We start from the raw sequence: 7,110 nt of genomic DNA, 5'->3' as shown, positions 1-7,110 counted from the left end.
CCCCTTTCCCCCATATTCCTCTGGATTTAAGTTTGGTCTTAAATCCCGAGATGAGTTGTAATCTCGCTTGGTCGGGGTTACCACTTCAGCGAATACTTCCTTTGTGAAGTAGGAGCTTTGATTTTTAATCTGTCAACCGGATCTGATCCGCGATGACCACGGATATCAACATTCCCAGCACAAGTAAAGATCCCATGCAAACAACAGGCAATAAACATCTGTTGTGTGTTGTTTGAAGGTATTATAATCTTATATTTTCATTATGTAAGGAGATCTTATAAAAAGATTGACTTTTTATTTATTTGAATTTATTATAACGATTAAAGTTGTAATAGATTCGATGATAATAAAAACAGTAATTTCGAACCCAAAAAAGCTGGCGACCATAGTGGGAGCCAACAACTTTGCTGCCGAAGCTGTTGTGTCGTAACCACGGATACGGATCCCAGTTAACGAAGAGGTCGAGTATGAATTCGACTAACTGAAGTTCGAGGAGTATTTGTCATCCTCCTCCTCCAGATCCTCTGCCCCTCGCAAGTGCAGGAAGATCAAGGCCACCATTGTCGCTGCTATCTCGCCTTGCAACACCCTTCCGGCCTTCAAGGAGACCGGATCTACAGATCTAAACTCCTCCTCAATCAAGGAGATAACCGCTAGTGGCGCAACCACTTTATCAAAGAGAACTCGCCAAAGGCAGTGCCAATGCCTCGCGCGCCGACTTGCTAAGGCTTTAGAGCCAGTTGACGAGATTCGCTACAAAGCGGATCTGAAGTCCAGAAGATGCTAACCCCCTCAACAACAAGCAAATGGCCTCTTCTCTAAACCAACAATGAATGAATAGATCCAAGTCAAACAGACTCGCTCAACCCTCAAGGAGCACATTCAAAAGCGTCGCGCCTTGATTGCACAAGCACGAATTCTCATGTGAGAGGTGCAGAAACTGAAGCAAAAAGAGGTGATCAAGAAGCCACCAAAGCTACACTATGTATGGAAACCAAAGTCCGAAATGACGTCGACAAAAAGTCAAATTGCGTCCGGAACGGTCGGAATGCGCGAACCACCATCTAGTGGCTCAGCCCAAACCGAGCCACCAAATGGTGGCTCGGCCCAAGCTGAGCCACCAAGTGGTGCCGAGCCACCAAATGGTGGCTCGGCCCAAGCTGAGCCACCAAGTGGTGGTTCGTGTTGGTTTGCACCCGGTCCAGTTCGGTTCGCTCCCAGTTCGGTTCGGTTCGCATCCGGTTCATCTCCCGTAGTACCGTTTAAACCTCCAACAGCTCTTGTTTATGTCCCGATGAATCACACACCTCCGGCAGAGCCCCACGGTAGCATAGACTTATCCCGGTTCAAGATGAGGATGGCGGATCACCTGGGTCCTTTGCACGAGGATCGAGGCAAAGTTCCGATCAAAGAATGTTTGGGTCCAGTGATTGAACCCCGAGCAACTCATCAAACCAGGGGTCGCACATGCCCTTGTAATAGATTAGAGCCTTCATATAATAGGAAAACTCCTGTAACTGACCTCTTTAGACTACAAGTCAGTGTCCAAGAGCCCATTAAGGTCCCACACTCACGAAAGCGTGGCTCCAAATGTGTGACTCTTGAAAACGCCATCAAGGAAACAAGTCCTCAGAAGGAAACGTGTTCGTCAGACGACGGCATTACATCTGAGAAGTCGTGCCAACACGCAATAGGTTGCTTTGGTAATTATGCTGATGAGTTGTACTATCGGATTGGGGGTACGAATAGATCTCGAAAAAGATATTCCCGGGAGATGAACTTTCATTGTTTGTGTATCAAAATTATCAGGATAGTATTATCAGCGTGTAGCTATCCTAAGGCCGCTCCACAGAGGGTCTTGGTATTCGAGGGAATCTCCAACGGAAATGCAAAGTCTAAACCAAAGCGTCTCCGTAAGAAACGATCGGTCATTCAAGATGACAAACTTTCAGAAGTCATGATTAGCATGGCTGATAAAGGAAAGTTGACTCGACCTTCTAGTTCTAACCCGCTCATATTGCATCGTCTAACCCGGTTACCATCGGGAACCATTAGGCAAAGGGATTATCAGAGGATGAATAAAGGCCTATCCTCAGGTGATAAGGTATCAGATACCAACTCTGCAGTCGCTTCGGACAATACAGTATCCAGCCCAGGATAATCTCGTAAGGCGTTCATGATCAACGCTGAACAAATAAGCAAAATCATTGAGGATGCTTTGGCCAAGCAAAAAAGATAACTTCAAGTTCGAAATGGAAATGACTATGTTGTGGATGAGGAAAGAGCATGACCAGCAGATTTGAGCCAAGCAGGTAGAAATTCAGATGTGGATGAACGTCTCATTGTTGATAACCCTCTCGTTGACCAGACGCTAGGGGTGACCCCACTAAAAACAACCACACTAGGGGTGGTCCTACTGAAAACGACAACATCGGGGGTGGCCTCGTTAGTCCTCTTAAGAATCGTCCAAAGCTTGATACGAGCGAGGATGAGAAAATAAAAGATCTCGAGAGAAAAATCAACACTCTACTATCTGCTCGAGAGGTGAAAAGGACCGGCATTCTATGTCCCTATCCAAGAGAGTAGGATTCAATAGCATACCCGACGAAGTTCAACTTGATTAACATCATGCCATTTGACGGGAAGGGTTCGCCCACTCAACATCTGATTTACTTCAAATCCCACTTGGGTATGATCTCCAACAATGAAGCCTTAATGGTTCGGTCATTCGTAAGCACCCTTCACGAGCCCGCTTCCGATTGGTACCATCGTCTTAAGTCTGCAAGCATTAATAGCTGGGACGACCTGGAGAATCTGCTCCTCACTCACTTATTTGATGATGACGCCGAGGTGTGAATCAGAACACTCTTCGATGAGAAACAAGAAGACGATGAGACAGTCGACGACTTTGTCAAGCGCTTTCAGAATAAGACGATGAACTGCCAAAATCCAATCACGGAAGACTTCATCCTCCAAACCTATCATAATAACCTCTCTTTGGATGTGTTGAAAGTTATGGGAGTAGCACCATCCAATACCTAGAAAGAGTTAAAGACACGCGGAGAACGGGCCGAACACTTCCTCAGAAGAAAGAAGTCTGAGAGGAGCCAACCGACTGCTAATCCTCCGAACTCGAACTTTGCCTCCTGTGGTAAGAGAAAAGCACCTACAGCAGTTGTTGATGTTAATCAGACATCGTAACAATAACTCCGAAGACAGCAAAAGACTTTGGATCTGAAGTACTGTGTGTATCATAGGAGGATCTTTCATCCTACCAAGACTTGCTTCGCTCTCAAGAATAGCATCCAAACCTTGGTTGAAGCCGACATCATAATGCTTAATTAAGTTGAATGAAGACAAGTACAAGTATAAGAGTAAGACTCTTGTTTTCAAGTTTAATGTTTTCAAAGAGCTTCAACTTTCATCCTATTGTTCACTGTTTCATTTTCAAATCCCAAGCTTCAAGTGTAATCTCTCTTCTTGTCATAGGGCTACTGTAAAGAGAGAGTCTTTCCTGCGATTGCTACTGTTGTGAGTGTGATCTCGTGGAGATCAATTATGTGGTTGTTAGATCTCATGGAGATCGATCGTTGTGTAGAAGAAGTTTCGGCTTCCAAACCAGGTTGTGTAGTGGATTCTCCTCGAGAGTGGGGAGTGGGGACGTAGGTCAGTGGACCGAACCTCGTGAACACATCGCGCATCACTTAGATAACAATTTCTTACCTTATCTCTTTTACTTTGGCTTTTCATTTTGTAGTGTATTGCTTGTCATATTTTTTATTGCACTATTATTGCCTCAAGACCCTAATCACCCCCCTAAGGTCCAACAATAACATGCTTGCTTTTTAAATCTACAAAATTATGATACAATTTTTATAGGCTTTCATTAATCTATCATAAGCATATGCGAGTTCATAAATGGATAGATCATCATCGGGATCATACTTGCATACCTCACTAGGGCTATCGCCTAGTGATCGTGTGCACACTGAAGATAAAGCTCCAATATTACTTGAAGTAGAGTCCATCAGAATCCGTTGGATCTCCTCCAAGTTACCTTGACATGCCTCTATATGTTTCCATAATAAATAGGCACTATCAAAAGAAATAAGTTTGTTAGATATAGATGGTTCAAAAGCTTTAAGCAGAAAATTTAATAATAACTTGTTCATGGTAAACATTTTCTTATCATGATTGCTCCACTTGGATTTCTCCAAAGTGGGCATAATGTAAGCACTACCAATAACTTCCCATAAATATAAATGTTTAGATCTAATAAATATTTTAACTCTAAACATCCATTGAGCATAAGGAAAATAATTGAATAAAGGAGTACTATTTATATCAAAGCCTAAACAAGGGGCACTATGTATATCCATAATAAACATGCAAGAAAGAAGAATAATATCAAAACAAGATTAGCAACAATAATAAGAATAAGAGATCTTTAACTCAAGGCTGTTAGACCTCAAATCAAAGAGCACTAAGCTCTGATACCAATTGCTAGTACCCTAGGAGGGGGGGGGTGAATAGGGTTATTGCTAATCTTATTAGATATCAAAATTAATTAACAAATATATCCTAATAATGATGATATTTAATAAGATATATGCAAAGATATATGTGCAAGGGGGAAAATAAACAAGAAACAATATAAACAAATAGTGGACACAAAGACCAATCCAAACATAATAATATGATCACGGAGTTCGGACCTTCCGTCCTACGTCTCCGCTCCCTACTCCCGAGGAGAACTCCACTATCGACACACCCGATTTGGAAGCTGAAACTTCTCTACACACTCAGTTTTCTAGCTTACTGAAAACTCTACAAATCTCTCATAATGTACATACATAAATTACAACCTCAAGTGTTCGTCCTCACGTATCGCCTCTCTCAAGTGCTCGGCTTTACTTCCTCTTTCTAGGCTTTAATACCGACACCACTCCTCTTGGTATCAACTACGTCCTCACTACACACTCCTCTTGGTGTAAATGTGTATTACAAAGTAATACTCACAAATAAAGCTCAAATAAAATAGATTGTTCTCTAATAATGAATGAGAATACAATGAAGCTCACTCTCACAATATCAGTCACCACAACCCACAATATGGTGTATGTAATCCTAAAAGCTCAATAGGGATGTGTGTGTGATAAATGAGTATAAATAAAATCTAACTCAAAAAGAACTAGCAGTAAAATAGATATGAAATTCAAGAATAAAATACTAGATAATTGAGTTAGGGAAACTTCTCTATAAACACAAAAAGTAGATGATGAAAAATTGAGGATGAATTCCTCAACAAACAATGTAAGCTCCTCTTTATGAAAACCAAACCCTAAACTTAAAACAAACTAAATCAAACTTATAAAACCTTTTAAAAATTGTTTAAAACTCTCTTGAGTAGTTGGAAATAGCTAATGCAAAGGGGTATTTATAGGCTTGAAGAAACCAGCCCAAGAGTCCAACCAAAACCCTTAAAACAATAAAATAATTAAAAATGGAAACTAGTCATTACTGTGCCAACGACTAGTTATAAGTCGACTTAACAGTGCACATAAGTCGACTTGACAGAAGAAAATAACAGACTGAAAACAGGTTATAAGTCAACTTATACGGATCACAAGTCGACTTGCTATAAGTCGACTTATAAAGACTGATAAGTCAACTTGGTCAAGAAAAAATGCACACTCTAGGGCAGTTCATAAGTCGGCTTATCAGTACTGATAAGTTGACTTATGAACATGCACATGCATAGAGACTGTGTATGTCCAAAATTTGACTTTTGAGAGGGCTTTAAAAATAGTAAATAATTTCCAAAAAATGTAAAACATTAGAAAAAGTTTATGATCATGAATACAAACATGTTGGAAAAAGAGTTTTACAATTTTCGTTTATCATTTGCAAAAAATATTGTAATCTGCAAAAGCACTAAAATACGTGTTTAAGCAAACATGTGATTTTTGATTTTTGACTCAAAACAAGTTTTGAAAGCTTATGGATTATTTATTTGGACATAATAAAAAATGTTTATGATGTATATATAGTCCAAAACATATTAACATAGAATTTGTATAAAAATACCTATGTTTTGAGAAAATAACAAATATATATGTGTGTATGTATATTGAGCTTAAAGAATTGCACACAATACATATAAACCTATACTAAGTATATCAAGAGTGAATCATATAAAGCTTGAACTTGATTGGTCGACTTGATTTGCATAGGCTTCAACGTCAATATAGCTTATTTTCCTGTGTACTAAACAACACGAAACAAAATACTAAAAACGATATTAGTCGTAAATTGTTTGTAAAATCATCATCAAAACAAGAAGGCCACCATCCTGCTCCCTCACTGTATGAGCCCTTATAGAAGACCAACACTGACAGAGGGTAGTTACTACATCCTTAAAAACACTGGGCTATCTGGAAAGATTGTTATGAGCATCCACTACTTTAAATACTATTTTTTACTGCAATAAGACAATAGTGCACGTACGGGGCAATGTTAGGAAAGTGGGTGATTTTCCTGGTCAACTATTTAGGATTGAAGGATAATCTATCAACATGTCTCCTGATTGCATCGCATACACAACTCATATTTACACCAAGGGAAAGACTTTAAGAGTGCGATGAATCGAGGGTAGACTGAGCATTCATGTATGCTTCTTCAAAAAATCGAAGGTACTTGAGTAGACATGGTTGATTAGATCTAGCGTACTAGATACCGCATACTTATACTTTTTTTTGCGTATTTTTATTTTTTAGGGAGATCCTTTTGTTAATCCTAACGGATCTAGCCACAAGGCTATCCGATTGTAGGTTCTTAGTGGTCCATGTTGCACTAATGATGTATAGAGATAGTATTGATAAGGAAGGATAATCTTAGGGAGATTTTGACTAAGGGAGTCAACGGCTCAGGAAGTCGGCTCAGAGAGTGGTAGATGGCACCCACTCGTTTGTACAAGCGGGAGTACTTTAGTAATTACCGGGGTATGTCCAATTGAGTGGGTGGATCCTAAGTGGGCACAAACCGGTTCTTTAGTAAACTGGTTCCTAATCCTAAAGGGTTAGGATTTTTTTCTCTACTCTATAATATGAA

This window comes from Asparagus officinalis, chromosome 3, assembly GCF_001876935.1.
Source record: "Asparagus officinalis chromosome 3, Aspof.V1, whole genome shotgun sequence".
NCBI classification, from domain to species: domain Eukaryota; kingdom Viridiplantae; phylum Streptophyta; class Magnoliopsida; order Asparagales; family Asparagaceae; genus Asparagus; species Asparagus officinalis.
The sequence above is the reverse complement of the archived record's forward strand: the minus strand, read 5'-3'. Positions refer to the sequence as shown.